The following is a 15,692-nucleotide window of genomic DNA, read 5'->3' on the forward strand; positions in this document are numbered from 1 at the left end:
TTTATCTGGACTATTCATTCATGACCTACAAACTTTGAACTTTTTGCAATTCCCACATTTAATTTGAATTTGGAGGGTTTTGGTAGTTTATGTGTGGTTTTTTTTTTTTTTTCTCTAACCATGTTCTGCAGCCATGTTTGCAGCATGACCTGCTTGGTGATGTGCCCATGCAATGATCCTATCAACTGGCATGTCTGTGGGTTGAAGTTGTATGTTGCATTGCCTTTCTTGTATATATGTGGTTACATTTTGTGTTGATTTCCTCCTTAGCAATGAATCATTCTCCATTTAAATTTTAGGAATCTTTGCGTCCTTAGTTTTCCGTGTCTACCTAGTTACTTCAGCATTGTCCTTTTGGTGTGCAGAGACATGTGTGATGAATATGGCAATGTCAGCCAGTGCTGTATTCTGCCACATGTCCTTCCCCTCTATCTTCTTATTTCCCATTTTCTAGTCATTTCCCCAACATGTTCCTGACCAAAGAACTGTTCCATTAGCTACTGTCCATTAGTCTGAGAAAAGATAATACCTCATTCTGATTTTCATTACCAGATTTTCATTAACCTTCAATTACTTATTTTATGACTATTTGGTCAGCAGATTGTGCTGATTTTTCTGAGCCTGATTCTACCAGGGTTAGATCATCATTAGTTATCAAGGCCACGAACTGCCAGATCATTCAGATGGTGTCATGGAGGTGATCTATTTATAAACCATGTGTTGTTGAGTTCCACAGGCCAGGGTGCTCCTGATTGCCCAACTGCTTGAACTTGGATGGGCTCACCCCTTCAAAATTCTGGCACCATCATTGGCTTTGCTGAGATAACCTCAGTTCATGCTGAGGGCTGACCCTCCATCCATATGTCCTGCTCAGAAGTATACTGTTCTCACATGAAGGGTTTATGGTCAGGAATAGTTACTCTGTTTGTCAGGGGTCTGCTTTACCCATTCCAGAATAGGTTGTTGAAATTTAAGTTAACTGGTGTATTTTCTGTGAGTGGCTCTGTATTTTGTAGGGCCTCACAGAGGGCCTAAGTGAGTATTTCGATTGGTTGGTATATGTTCTCAGATTTCTTAGTCCAAAATGCAGTTGGGTAACACTTTGGGTCCTGCGGTGGTTTAGTCCACAGTGACTATGTTGTAACCTCTTGTGAGTACAGGCACTCTATATTTGGAGTCTTCGTTAACTGATGCCAATATATTAAGAAGTCCTGACAGCGTTTTTCAAATAGGCTGCCTCTTGAATCTGTTCATCTAATTTCCCTACTCTTCCTAGTTATTTCTTAATTGTGTCTCTTTTCTTCTTAGGTTTTTAAAAGACTTTATTGTTGCAAACACTTTGATATCAGTGGAGCTAGACAAGGGGGAACACTGAGCTGAAATTTTTTTTCAGTTTTCTTTGTGAACACATTTTTTAAAAATTGAACTTTATTTTTTCAGTGTTCCAAGATTCATTGTTTATGTGCCACACCCAGTGCTCCATGCAATACATGCCCTCCTTAATACCCAGCACCAGGCTCTCCCAAACCCCCATCTCCCTCCCCTCCAAAACCCTCAGTTTGTTTCTCAGAGTCCACAGTCTCTCATGGTTTATCTCCCCCTCTGATTTCCCCCAACTCACTTCTCCTCTCCTTCTCCCAGTGTCCTGTGTGTTATTCCTTATGCTCCACAAGTAAGTGAAACCATATGATTATTGACTCTCTCTGCTTGACTTATTTCACTCAGCATAATCTCCTCCAGGCCCGTCCATGTTGATATAAAAGTTGGGTATTCATCCTTTCTGATGGAGGCATAATACTCCATTGTATATACAGACCATATCTTCTTTATGCATTACTCTGTTGAAGGGCATCTTGGCTCTTTCCAGTTTGGTGACTATGGCCATTGCTGCTATGAACATTGGGGTGCATATGGGTTGCCTCTTTGTTTTGTTGATTGTTTCCTTTGCTGTGCAGAAGCTTCTGACTTTGATGAAGTCCCAAAAGTTTATTTTCACTTTTGTTTCCTTTGCCTTTGGAGACATGTCTTGAAGTTGCTGTGGCCTATGTCAAAGAGGTTACTGCCTATGTTCTCCTCTAAGATTTTGATAGACTCCTGCCTCATGTTGAGATCTTTTATCCATTTTGAGTTTAACTTTGTGTATGGTGTAAGAGAATGGTCGAGTTTCATTCATCTATACATAGCTGTCCAGTTTTCCCAGCACCATTAATTGAAGAGACTGTCTTTTTTCCACTGGATATTTTTTCCTGCTTTGTCAAAGATTAGTTGACCATAGAGTTGCAGGCCCATATCTGGGCTCTCTACTCTGTTCCACTGTTCTATATGTCTGCTTTTGTGCCAGTAGCATGCTGTCTTAGTGATCACAGCTTTGTAGTAAAGCTTGAAATCAGGCAATGTGATGCCCCCAGTTCTGTTTTTCTTTTTCAACATTTCCTTAGCAATTCGGGGTCTCTTCTGGTTCCATACAAATTTTAGGATTGTTTGTTTCAGCACTTTGAAAACTGCTGGTGGAATTTTGATCAGGATGGCATTGAAAGTATAGATTGCTCTAGGCAGTATAGACATTTTAACAATGTTTATTCTTCTGATCCATGAGCATGGAATCTTTTCCATCTTTTTGTGTCTTCTTCAATTTCTTTCATGAGTGTTCTGTAGTTTTTCAAGTACAGATTCTTTACCTCTTTGGTTGGGTTTATTCCCAGATATCTTATGGTTCTTGGTGGTATAGTAAATGGAATTGATTCTCTAATTTCCCTTTCTATATTTTCATTGTTCGTGTATAAGAAAGCAACTGATTTCTGTCCATTGATTTTGTATCCTGCCTTGTTGCTGAATTGCTGTATGAGTTCTAGTAGTTTGGGGGTGGAGTCTTTTGAGTTTTCCGCATAAAGTATCAATGTCATCTGCGAAGAGAGAGAGTTTGACGTCTTCTTTGCCAATTTGAATACATTTTATTTCTTTTTGTTGTCTGACGGGTGTTGCTAGGACTTCTAGTACTATGTTGAACAAGTGGTGACTGGGCATCCTTGTCGTGTTCCTGATCTCAGAGGGAAGGCTGTTAGCTTTTCCCCATTGAGAATGATACTCGCTGTGGGTTTTTCATAAATAGATTTTATGAAGTTGAGGAGTGTTCTCTCTATCCATATACTTTGAAAGCATTTTAATCAGAAATGGATGCTGTATCTTGTCAAATGTTTCTTCTGCATCAATTGAGAGGACCATGTGGTTCTTCTCTCTTCTCTTATGGGTTTGTTCTATCACATTGATTTGTGAATGTTGAACCACCCTTGCATCCCAGGGATAAATCCCACCTGGTCATGGTGGATAATATTTTTAATATACTGTTGGATCCTATTAGCTAGGATCTTGTTGAGAATCTTGGCATCCATATTCATCTGTGATGTTGGCCTGAAATTCTCCTTTTTGATGGGGTCTTTGCCTGGTTTGGGGATTAGGGTAATGCTGGCTTCATAGAAAGAGTCTGAAAGTTTTCCTTCTGTTTCTATCTTTTGAAACAGCGTCAAGAGACTAGGTATTATTTCTTCTTTGAATGTTTGGTAGAATTTTCCAGGGAATCCATCAGGTCCAGGGCTCTTGTTTTTTGGGAGATTTTTGATCACTGCTTCAATCTTGTTACTAGATATCAGTCTATTCAGGTTGTCAATTTCTTCCTGATTCAATTTTGGAAGTTTATAGTTTTCCAGGAATGCATCCATTTCATCTAGGTTGCTTAACTTATTGGCATATAACTATTGATAATAATTTCTGTTGATTGTTTCTATTTCCTTGGTGTTAGTTGTGACCTCTCCCCTTTCATTCATAATTGTATTAATTTGGGCCTTCTCTCTTTTCTTTTGGATTAGTTTGGCCAGTGGTTTATCGATCTTATTGTTTCACAGAACCAGCTTCTGGTTTCGTTGATGTGTTCTACTCTATCTCTAGTTTCTATCTCATTGATCTCTCCTCTAATCTTGATTCTTTCCCTTCTTGTGCATGGGGTTGGCTTAATTTGTTGTTAATTTTCCAGGTCTTTAAGGTGTAAAGGTGTAAAGGTGTAAAGAGAGCTAGTGTATTCTGAATTTTTCAATTTTTTGAGTGAGGCTTGGATGGCTATGTATTTACCCCTTAGAACTGTCTTTGCCATATTCCATAGGTTTTGGACCAATGTGTTTTCATTCTCATTGGTTTCCATGAATTGTTTAAGTTCTTCTTTGATTTCCTGGTGGATCCGAACATTCTTAAGCAGGGTGGTCTTTAGCTTCCAAGTGTTTGAATTCCTTCCAAACTTCTTCTTGTGGTTGAGTTCCAGTTTCAAATCATTGTGGTCTGAGAATATGCAGGGAATAATCTCAATCTTTTGGTATTGGTTGAGCCCTGATTTGTGACCCAGTATGTGGTCTGTTCTGAAGAAGGTTCCATGTGTGCTTGAGAAGAATGAGTATTCTGTTGTTTTAGGGTGGAATGTTCTGTATATGTCTGTGAGGTCCATCCGGTTCAATGTGTCATTCAAAGCTCTTGATTCTTTATTGATATTCTGCTTGGATGATCTATTACTGAGAGTGGCATATTAAGATCCCCTACTATTAATATATTCATATCAATATGACTCTATTTTGATTAACAGTTCGTTTACGTAGTTGGCTGCTCCCATACTGGGGGCATAAATATTTACAGTTATTAGAACTTCTTGGTGGATAGACACTTTAAGAATGATGTAGTGTCCTTCTTTATCTCTGACTACAGTCTCTAGTTTAAAATCTAATTTATCTGATTTGAGAATTGCTACCCCAGCTTTCTTTTGAGACCTGTTGTCATGAAAGATGCTTCTCCATCCCTTCACTTTCAGTCTGGATGTATCCTTAGGTTCAAAATGGGTCTCTTGTAGACAACATATGGATGGGTCCTGTCGTTTTAGCCAATCTGCAACCCTGTGTCATCTTATGGGCGCATTTAGGCCATTCACATTAAGAGTGATTATTGAAAGATACGTTTTTATTGACATCATGTTGCCTGTGAAGTCCTTGTTTCTATAGATTGTCTCTTTAAATTTCTGTTGTATGTCACTCTTGGGTTCTTTCTTCTTTTATAGAACACCCCCCCCCACCGCCTTTAATATTTCTTGTAGTGCCAGCTTGGTGGTCACATACTCTTTTAAACCTTGCCAGTCTTGGAAGTTCTTTATTTCTCCACCTATTTTGAATGTCAACCTTGCTGGATAAAGTATTCTTGGCTTCATGTTCTTCTCATTTAGTGCCCTGAATATGTCTTGCCAGCCCTTTCTGGCTTGCCAGGTTTCTGTGGACAGATCTAATGTTATTCTGATGGACCTTCCTCTGTATGTAAGGAATATCTTCCCCTTAGGTGCCCTCAGAAGCTCTTGTCTAAAATTATGAATTTTGAGTTTCACAATTACGTGTCTTGAGATCTTTCTAGATTCGTTGATCTTGGTGGGTGTTCTTTCTGCCTCCAGGACACGAATACTTGTTCCGTTCCTCAGATTGGGAAAATTTTCATCCAGAATTTGTTCAACTTTATCTTCTAGTCTTCTTTTTCCACCCCCTCAGGGATCCTGATAATTCTGATGTTGGAATGTTTCATGGCTTCATTTATTTACCTAATTCTTTTTTCATGGCTTCTAAGCTATTTGTTCCATGCCTCCTCCTGATCCTTTTTTTTCTGTCAGTTTGTCCTCTAGATTACTAATTCTATCTTCTGCCTTGGTTACTCTAGCTGTTAGAGTATTTAGATTAGGTTGGATCTCATTGATAGCATTTTTAACTTCTGCCAGGTCAGCTCTCACTTCTGCTTTTAGAGATTCTATATTGTCACTAATAGTTTCCTCCAACCTAGTCATTGCCTGGATAATTGTTACCCTGAATTCCCTTTCCAACATACTGTTTATGTCCATATCCAATAGTTTTGATGCAGAGGGCAGTCTCTGAATTTTTCCCTCTGTTGGGTGTTCCTCCTCCTAGTCATTTTGGTGAGAGGTGGTTGAGGGGATGTGTAGCTGAATATATCAACTGTCATCTAGGTAAGGTGCACCCTGTAATGTTTTGGAGCAATCAGAAGTCACCACCAAAAAGAAAGAAAAAAAGAGAGAGAAAGAGAAAAAAAAAGAAAACCCAGCCAGAATAAGCCCCCAAAGTAAGATTTATAAGGTATATAAACAAATACGGACAAACAAAAAGACCGACAAAAGTAAATGACAAGGAAAAAAAAAACAAAAACCAAAAACAAACCAGCCAAAATGAACCCCAGGGACAAGATTTATATAATGCCAGAACAAAAACAAATACACAAAAACACTGACAGAACAAAAAGATGGGAGGGTGGTTATAAGTCCTAGATGTGGGCAAAGTAGGTTATGTTGGTTCTTCCTGGGTGTATCTTGATACCTTTGTTAAAGGACTTAACTTTCCAGAGATAAAGGGACATTAAAACTGGTTTATATATATGGGTAGTGTTAAGTAGGGAAAAAGGATTACTTTGAAGCTTATAGCTATATGTATATTTAAAAATAGAAAAGAAAAAGAAAAACACAAATATATGTTTGAAAAAAGTTCAAGTTAAAAGGTTTTAATGGAATATGTTGTATTAAACCTCTAGTTGTAATGGTAAGTAGGTTAAAATAATTAAAAGAACAAGAATCGTGAGATCGAATTAAAAAAAAGTTTTATCTGTGAAATATACAGATTTTAGGGCAATACCAGGAGTTTAATATATTGTTTTCCCCTGATGTTGGGGTTTTACAGTTTTATGGGGACCCTGTGGTAGTTGTCCTCTTGTTCTTTTGGCTTGGCTTCTGGGGGAGGGTCCTGCTGTGTTGTTTTTCAGTCATTCTTCCTTGGGTTGAGTTGTCCTGCCCCCTATCAAGGGGCTGGGCTCTGTGGAAACCCGTTTTACAGGCTTTTGCTCTCTGGAGCTTTTTATTCTTTGGCGGCTTTTTGTGGCTTTTCTGGGGTTTAGTGGAAAGCAAACTGCACCCAGACCTCCATCTCAGAGAGAAGCCTCAGTCTGCTCCCCTCTGGGTGGTCCATAACACACAGACCCCCCCCCCCTGTGCAAACTCTGCTGCACAGCACAACCTCCCACAGGTGGTGAGTGCCCCCAGCCACCTTCTCAGTGGTCACCTGAGACACCTGCTAGTTTCTGCACTCCCGTGCCACTAAAATGGCAAGCAATATTGGTCCAGGGAGCCCGCTTCTGGTGGCTGCCTTTGCCGGGACTGCTGTCTGGGGTCCAGGCCCAGGCAGGGTGAGCTCAGACCCCATAGTCATGCAGGTCACAGAAGGCTGCTGCTGCTGCCACCAAGGGATCCCGACCAGAGATCACACTGGGTTCTCTCAGGCACTGGCTGGGAGCGTCCAGACCCTCAGCTGGTGGCAGAAGGCTGTGGACCTAAAGAGCACTGGGTGGCACCCACAGCAAGTTCTCTCAGGTTCGGGGGAGGGGGAAGTATGCTCACAGCCCGTGGTCATGCAGGGTGCTCAGAGCACAGGAGGTTGTGGACCTAGAGAGTGCCGGGTGCCCACACCAGACTCTCTCACGTGCGGGTAGGAGAGTGCCTAGGCCAACCATGGTGCAAGCAACGGAAAGTCAGGGGCTCAGGGACCACGGAGGCTCTGCTGTGATCTCTTTGGCATAGGTGGCCACTGGTGGTGGCTGTCCTGGGTCCGTGGGCTTAGGCCTGTGCCCATGACCACCTGATTCCACTAGTTACCCCTTAAGCTCTTCTGCTCTTTTTGAGTGCTTTTAACCAGACTCCAAGTTAATGCTGGTCCCCAACCTCAGGGCACTTCTGTATCAGGGTATTCATTTCCAGTGGGTCACTTCTGGCGGCTCCCTCCCCCTTCTGCTTATCCTCCAATATCAGTCCAAGAGTACCCACTCCACTTTACCTGTCCACTGATGTCTTCTGCCCCGGTAGAGATCCAGAAGTATATAAGATCTCAGGTTGATTTCATGGGTGCTCAGAGTGTTCTGGTAGATATTTAGCTCACTTTAGGGGACTGGTTGAAACAGGGTCTCCTACTTCTTCACTATCTTGCCCCTCCCCCCTTAATGGTGTCTTAATAGGATCCCCATATGTGGTATGTGCTCTTCCCAATATCTAAACAGTGCTATCAGTTTCTGAGTTGCTGCTTTTATGGGTTGCAATGTGGCTTGTTTATGATTAGATCTGGTATTTTTCTCCTTTCAGAGGACCAACTTAAGCCTAGAAATTTTTCTGTAGTGTAGGGTTCTTGGTCATTATTTAGGTCAGTTGTCCATCCTCTGAGCGTAAGGAACTTATTTAACTCTATTGAAACCTTAGTCTACTCTTCCAAATTATCACCACAAATATGTCATCAATATACAAAATGCTAATTTGGGTATATGTGGTGTTTTTCATGTAAGTCCTAGATGTCTTGTGTTAGATGGTTGTGGGCTATTACTGAGCTGGTGAGATATCCTTGTGGTAACCCAGAAACTAATATTTTCTGCCTTCCTATGTGAATATAGTCATGAGTTGGCTCTCCTCATCAATCGGAACAGCAAAGACTATGTCAGATAAATCTATCACCAGGTAATCAGTTCTGGGTCCAGTGGTGATATTGTTTGTTAGCGCCTGTGTTCAGGAGTGCTCCCTCGATTTGGGGAGAGTGTTAGTTTAGATTCCTATAATGTTCTGTAAATCTGTATGACCTATCTGGCTTTTAATAGGCCAGACTGGGTTGGTATATGGTGAAATAGTAGGGGTTGGTGCTACCTAAACAAAGATCTCTGTAAAATAGTATTAATTTCTCCAAATGCTATAAGGTGTTGATTCAATTTAGCCTCAATGGTGACAGCTCCAAGTTGTACAATCTCTGCTCCTTGAAGACCATGTTTTGGCTGTCTTTGGACCATAAATCTAATAGCCATTGGGTTTCTGTGTCCATTTAAATTTGTTGGAATTCTAATTTTTATCATTTCTTGTCTGGTATAAGCTTGTTCTTCAGTGAATCTGATTGGTTCTATATTCTCATTTGTTATGGTTTTCTATGTTTTTTGTCTGTCTTTTGGCCCTAGTTTCTGGTTATAGTTACCAGGGTCAAAAGCATGAAAATAATCTTCATCCTGGCATGTGGATTGGTGCCCTTGGAAGCAATGGGTTTTGGGTTTCTTCCTACTCTGGAGATGACCTTTTGTGCAGGTACTTCTCCTTTCTGCCTGTCAGCATCCATGTTACTTCACACTCCTAATAAGGGTATTGAGATGTTTTCCTTAGTTGCTCTTTTTTTTTTTTTTAAGATTTTTTATATATTCATTTGACAGACAGATCACAAAGGACGCGGAGTGTCAGGCAGAGAGAGAGAGGAAAGCAGGCTCCTTGCTGAGCAGAGAGCCCGATGCGGAGCTCGATCCCAGGACCCCGAGATCATGACCTGCACCGAAGGGAGAGGCTTAACACACTGAGGCACCCAGGAGCCCCTGCTCTTTTTAATAGAATATAATTCACTGAGTTGTGTGATCAGGCCAACATCTGGAGATTCTTTAATTTTAAGTTCTGTCTTGACAAAGTCTTCAGTAGGTCTCCAGTGATCCTCAGAAATGAATATATAATCAATTCTACCCCTAAATCACCTCATAGGTAATTTTGGTAAGGTCATTGAATGAGTCCTATGAATTACTCTCCTGTTGTTCACCCCTGTGTTTTAAATGTTTTATTGTAGAACTTTTGCAAATAGTGCATGTGTGGGGCATACAGGTCACAGTAGCCAGGCACTTATTACAGGGAACATTCCAGTAGAAGCCTGGTGATGGGAGCACTACAAGTCATCTGCCTAATTCCAAGCCCTCATCTACACAAATGTGCATATTCACACCAAAGAAGCACTGGAGAAAACTGGACTGACTGACCAAGGTAATGGCAGGCAGACCAGCTGGTGCAGCCTCTAATAAGGGACGTCTGGGAGCTTCCATTGCTGAACTCCAGAATTCATCAGAAAGCCAGCCAAATGTAGACTGATGTCCCTAATTTAAAGATGATGCCTCAGAAATATTGTCAGAGATTGACTTCCACTTCCCAAGAGGTGATACAGATGGATGGGGACCAGCTGAAGTTCCACAGACCTTGGGGCCTCTGGCTTCCCAGGGCTGCTGACAGGTGCACATGATGCATGCATGGCCTGTGTAGGACACAATAGCTAGGGATCTGGAAGAGGACAAATGTCACGAGGGTCCAAGTTTCAACAGCAGGATCTTGGGGACCTGTGACATCTGCGAAATCTAAGCCTTAATCTACATAAATATGTATATTTTTCCTAAAGGCAAATCTGGAGGAATCTGAACTGCCTGCCTTGCTAAGCAGGCTGGTCAGGGCAACTTTCATTAAGAGATACCTGAGAGCACTGATTACTGGTTTAGAAGAAATTTTTTCCCCTACCTTTCAATATTCTGCTAAATGATCTAAGAATTAAATTGACATGAGACAGAGTAACAGGAGAAAAAAACCCTGAAGCTTTATTATGTGTATATAGATGCCTGAGGATGAAATTGAGACTCAAAGAATGACCAGGTTATGCAACTTTTTTATCCAAAAAACATAAAATATGTGAGTAATTGACAGGAAAAATAAAACTTATGTTCTGGAGCTTAATTAGTAAAGAATTCTAAATAACATTTGGGCTGGTGTGGTAAGTTAGTAAAAGTAACAAAGTTTAATAATACAGCCTTTTGACTCTGAATTCCTTAGTTCTGATGATTAGGATATCTCTGCCTGGTACAGGGAGGGTACCTCTCACGTGGGAGATTTATTTCGTGCTGTCTGGAGATAAAGGAGTGTCAGAGTGTCCATACAGTAGCCTCTCTTAGTAACTTTAATTCAAATTAATCAGTATGCCAAAGGGGCACATTTTGGGGGGTAGCCTGCCTTTAATGCCTATGGTTCCCTCTTTTCAAAATTCCCTAGAAGTTTTGCATACTAAAATTGGTTCTTGTTGAACCAGTCCCTTAGTCCTGACAAGAGGTCAGTTCAGTTAAACTCAATTCAGGAGGCAATGTCCAGGTGTTTCCCCAAAGTTAGGCCTATGGTTCAAGTAATCAATAATAAGTAATCTTATTAAATAAGAGACATTTCAATGGAAATAAAATAAAACAATGGTTAATGATTGGAGCACATTATAAACCAGATCCCAAGTTCTGAGGCTAGCCAGTTGAGGAGATTTCCAGATGTCAGGATCAAAGTATTTTTTTAAAATTATCTTTATTAACATATAAAGTACTATTTGCCCCAGGGGTACAGGTCTGTGAATCATCAGACTTACACATTTCACAGCACTCACCATAGTACATACCCTCCCCAATGTCCATAACCCAACCACCTATCCCTACTCCCCACCCCCTAGCAACCCTCAGGTTGTTTTGTGAAATTAAGAGTCTCATGGTTTGTCTCCCTCAGTATCAAAGTATTTTTATACGGAATGAAGGCAGGCAATGGCGTATCTCTTTCAAATATGACATTCCAGTCAAAGCCTTGGTTATATAACCAATATTACCAATTGTGTCCTGTCACAAAGAGAATAGATTCTAATTGAACATGCAAATAAATGTATTATCCTGAAATAAATAAAAATTTATATTATCTGGAGTTTGAGTTTAGAGGGATCAGGTAGGGAGAAAGATAAATGTTTCCATCCTGCTTACAAAGGTATGATTTACCAGATTAGTGTAAGTCATAATTAGCTTAAGAGGAAAGATTTACTTCTATTCAAGAAGCAAAAGATTAAAGATCCAGCAATATTTCAAGGAAAAGTCATAAAGTATAATCATCCTCCTCAGTTTGTGCAGTCCTGTGTAGTTGATTTTGATGTTAGCAGTTGTATGAAGCCATCAGTTTCTTCTTTAGAGGTCTATAACTCCTTACACAGTCCAGTAGCATGATCTTAAGGGTGCTACCTATTACCTGTATTATATAGTACTTGTCAGAATCTTTCCCCTGAATCTCCTTGAGAAAGAGGTTATTCAATTTGTTGACATATAATTTTTTATAGTAGTCTCTTACAATCCTTCGTATCTCTCTGGTGTTGGCTATTACTACTCTTTCATTCTAGATTTAATTTTTTTTTCCCACTTGATGAGTCTGGCTAAAGGTTTATCAATTTCGTCTTTTCAAAGAACCAGCTGTTGCTTTCATTCATCTTCTTAAAATTGTTTTTATAGTCCTATTGCATTTATTTTTACTCTAACCTTTATATTGCCTTCCTCCCACCAACCTTGGATTTGCTTGTTCTTTGACTAGTTCCTTTAGGTAAAGGTTACATTGTTTATTTGGGATTTTTCTAATTTCTTGAGGTAGGACTATATCATTATAAACTGCTCTTAAAATTGCTTTTGCCATGCCCCAAAGTTTTTGGACTGTTTTCATTTTCATTTGTCTCCATGTGTTCTTTTAATTTCCCCTTTGATTTTTCAGTGACCCATTGTTTAGTAGTACATTGTTTAGCTTTCACATGCTTTTTTTGTGTGTGATTGATTTCTAGTTTTATATATTGTGGTTGGAAAAGATGTATGATATGACTTCAGTCTTCTTAAATTTATTGAGAGTTTTTTGGTGGCCTAATATGTGATCTATCCTGAAGAATGTTCCATGTGCATTTGAGAAGAATGTGTATTCTGTTGTTTTGGATGAAATGTTCTATATGTCTCTTAAATCAATCTGGTCTAATGTGTCATTCAAAAACACTGTTTCCTTGTTGATTTTTTTCTTCTTTTTCTTAAATTAACATATAATGTATTATTTGTTTCAGGGGTACAGGTCTGTGATTCATCAGCCTTACACAATTCACAGCACTCACTATAGCACATACCCTCCCCAGTGTCCATCACCACAGCACTCCAACCCACTCATTCCCCTCCCCTCCAGCAACCCTCAGTTTGTTTCCTATGATTAGGAGTCTCTTATGGTTTGTCTGCCTCTCTGGTTTCATCTTGTTTCATTTCCCCCTCCCTTTCCCTATGATCCTCTGTCTTGTTTCTCAAATTCCTCATATTAGTGAGATCATATGATAAGTGTCTTTCTCTGATTGACTTATTTCACTTAGAAAATACCCTCTAGGTCCATCCATGTTGTTCCAAATAGCAAGATTTTTCTTTTTTTTGATGGGTTCATAATATTCCATTGTATATATATTACCAGATCTTCTTTATCCATTCATCTTTTGATGGACATTAGGCTCTTTCCATGGTTTGGCTATTATGGATATTGCTGCTATAAGCATTTGGGTGCACGTGTCCCTTTGGATCACTACATTTGTATCTTTAGGGTAAATACCCAGTAGTGTGATTGTTGGGTCATAGGGTAGCTCTATTTTCAACATTTGAGGAACCTTCATACTGTTTTCCACAGTGGCTGCACCAGCTTGCAATCCCACTAACAGTGTAGGAGGGTTCCCCTTTCTCCGCATCCTTGCCAACACCTGTTGTTTCCTGACTGGTTCATTTTAGCCATTCTGACTGGTGTGAGGTGGTATCTCATTGTGGTTTTGATTTGGATTTCCCTGATGCTGAGTAACGTGGAGCACTTTTTCATGTGTCTGTTGGCCATCTGGATGTCTTCTTTGGAGAAATGTCTGTTGATGTCTTCTGCCCATTTCTTGATTGGATTATTTGTTCTTTGGGTGTTGAGTTTGATAAGCTCTTTATAGATTTTGGATACTAGCCCTTTATCTGATATGTCGTTTGCAAATATCTTCTCCCATTCTGTCAGTTGTCTTTTGGTTTTGTTAACTGTTTTCTTTGCTGTGCAAAAGCTTTTGATCTTGATGAAGTCCCAGTAGTTCATTTTTGCCTTTGCTTCCCTTGCCTTTGGCGATGTTTCTAGGAAGAAGTTGCTGTGGCTGAGGTTGAAGAGGTTGCTGCCTGTGTCTTCCCTGAGTGTTTTGATTCCTATCTCACATTGAGGTCTTTCATCTATTTTGAGTCTATTTTTGTGCTATGTAAGGAAATGGTCCAGTTTCATTCTTCTACATGTGACTGTCCAATCTTCCCAACACCATTTGTTGAAAAGATTCTCTTTTCTCCACTGGGCATTCTTTCCATTCATTCATTCTTTCCTGAGAGCTCAGGGGCCCTCTCTTCAGTGAGCCCTCAGAGAAGAGCAGTCCGTTACTCCTGTCTCCCTGGTCTCTGTCCACACTCCAAGCTCACCCAGCCTGTGACTGAGCATTTCTATCTCTGGCACATAGCTCTGTTTAGAGAGATTTTTGCAGCATGCTCCTGTGCCACTCATCCCAGTGGAGGAAGCAGGGGCGGGGGTGGGGGGAAGTCTCCCCGGATCGGCCACTTGTGGGGTCCCTGCTCAAAGAGCAATGGTCCAACTGTGCTGGGGATCACAGTTTATGGCAACCCTGAGCTAAGAGCCCATTCCTTGATTCCATCTTTGCAGCTGGCTTCCCTGCTCTGGTACCTGGGAGCTCTGCCACACTCAGGCACCCCCAGTCTTTTGGTGACCCTGAGGGTCCTAAGACCACACTGACCCAGCAAGGATTCCACCCACCCCGCCCCCAGCTTAGCCACTGGAGCAATGTCCCTTCATGGAGGAGACTTCTAAAAGTTCTGACTTTGTGCTTTGCTGCCCTCACTTGTCAGTAGCCAGCTGATGAAAGCTCCCTCCTCCCATGGTCCATCTTCCTGTAAATCACCTCAGATTCACTTCTTTGCACACCCAACCTTCCAGAAAGTGGTCGCTTTTCTGTTCATAGAATTGCTGCTATTCTTTTCTTCAATCTCCTGTTGAGTTTGTAGGTGTTTAGAATGCTTTGAAAACTATCTAGCTGAATTCCTGGGACCAGATGAAATTTAGGTTTCCTACTCCTCTGCCGTCTTGCTCCTCCCTCCTTATTGATTTCTGCCTGGACAGTCTATCCATTGATGTAAGTGGGCTGTTAAAGTCCCCTAGTGTTATTGTATGACTACCAATTTCTCCCTTTAGGTCTGTTAGTATTTACTATATGTATTTAGTATTCCAATGTTGGGTGCCTATTTATAATTATTATACTTTCTTGTTGGATAGATCCTTTATCATTATGTAATGTTTTCTTTGTCTCTTCTTATAGCCTTTGTTTTAAAGTCTATTTTGTCTGGTATAAGTATCGCTACCCTGGATTTTTCCCCCTTGCTTTCATTTGCAAGAAATATTTTTCCATCCTTTTACTTTCAGTTTGCACATGTCTTAGGTCTGAAGTGAGTCTCTTGTAGACACGAGATGGGTGGGTCATGTGTTTTTATCTTTCTACCATCGTATGAGTTTTGAGTTGACTATTTAGACTATTTACATTTAAAGTCATTATTGATAGTATGTACCTATTGTCATTGTATTGTTTCCTGGTTGTTTTTTGTAGATCTTTATTCCTTTCTCTTATTGCTCTTTCCTTGTGATTGATTTGTTTCTGTAGTGTTATGTTTGGCTTTCTCAATATTTTTTGTGTATCAATTACAGGTTTGGGGTTTGTGGTTACTGTGAGGTTTATATATAACATCCTAAGTTTATAGTAACCTCTATTAAACTGATGGTCACTTAAGTGTGAACACATTCTAAAAACTTTTTTTACTCTTCCTCCATGTTTTATGTATATGTTGTCATATTTTACATCTTTTTACTCAGATTTTTCTTCTAATTACAGTCTTGTCTTTTCTACCTTAAGAACTCCTTTAATTTTTGCTTGCCT

This window comes from Martes martes, assembly GCF_963455335.1.
Source record: "Martes martes genome assembly, chromosome: 15".
Classification (NCBI taxonomy): Eukaryota; Metazoa; Chordata; class Mammalia; order Carnivora; family Mustelidae; genus Martes; species Martes martes.